The 1,108-nt window shown below is 37.7% G+C and overlaps 1 non-coding gene across 1 annotated transcript; it reads left to right on the forward strand.

The window, feature by feature from the left end:
* The first annotated feature begins 552 nt into the window (after positions 1-552).
* TRNAY-AUA (transfer RNA tyrosine (anticodon AUA)) lies at positions 553-624 on the forward strand. Its single transcript has one exon. It is a non-coding gene; the product is annotated as a tRNA-Tyr (tRNA).
* Positions 625-1,108: the final 484 nt, after the last annotated feature.

Here is a 1,108-nt window from a genome sequence, read left to right on the forward strand (position 1 = left end):
AGCATAGGTTACCCTCACACTTAAAGTACGAGTATTATTGATGTCCTCAGTGTTGCCAGTTCTGTGATAGCGGTGTTCAAATTTTCTCTTTATGATTTGAATGTTTAGTATGGTAACATCATTTAGTAATTAACTCACAAATATTTCTGAGAACAGATATTATGCTTGGTGCTTTAAATAGAATTTTGAGGAAGGAATAGTTCTTGCCTGCTGAGCTTTTCATTAGGTAGGAAAAGCATTTAAAGAGGTATTTTTCAATACTGTGTGAGAAGAACCGTATTAGTGATGAGCATATGGTAGTATTAGCCAAGCTTGGTTCAGGAAAACTCCCAGAGAAGGGGGCACATACCCCACAGTTACAGTTATGCGGAGGTCATTTGGATGAGATTAGGATGTACACTAGATAACTCTGAAGGCATGGGACTAGAGAGGCATTTTAAGTGAATGGAATAAAACCTGCAGAATGGACAGAACCTGTTACTTGCACCCTCAGACCTGGAAGTGGTCAACTCTGCCTTGACCATATAGAGAAGCATTAAAAGGAAAAGGATTTCCCTGGTGGCTCAGATGGTAAAGCATCTGCCTATAATGTAGGAGACCCGGGTTCAATCCCTGGGTTGGGAAGATTCTCCTGGAGGAGGAAATGGCAATCTACTCCAGTATTCTTGCTTGGAAAATCCCGAGGATGGAGGAGCCTGGTAGGCTACAGTTCATGGAGTCGCAAAGAGTCGGACACGACTGAGCGACTTCACTCACTTAAAAGGAAAAATCAGAGTTTGTTTTTTAGCCAGACAATATCTCTACTATAAAAATAAATAAGCAAAACAAAGACTTCGATGTACTTTCTCCATATAAACCAGTGTTTTTCTTTTAGACCAGCATTTTTATTCAGAGGAATTAGGGAGAAGTCAGATGTATACTTAAGTAGCCTGCAGGGCATATCAGAATTTCTGCAGAAGTGTTACAATTTGAAAAAAGTATACTTCAACATTATAATATCATGCTACATTTATAAATGAAAAAATACCTTTTGAAACACAAATTTTAGGAACATAAGACCTTAACAAATATTTGTTACAAATGAACATGAATTTTAGAAAGTAGAAAA

The sequence above is a fragment of the Muntiacus reevesi genome, chromosome 3 (assembly GCF_963930625.1).
Source record: "Muntiacus reevesi chromosome 3, mMunRee1.1, whole genome shotgun sequence".
Classification (NCBI taxonomy): domain Eukaryota; kingdom Metazoa; phylum Chordata; class Mammalia; order Artiodactyla; family Cervidae; genus Muntiacus; species Muntiacus reevesi.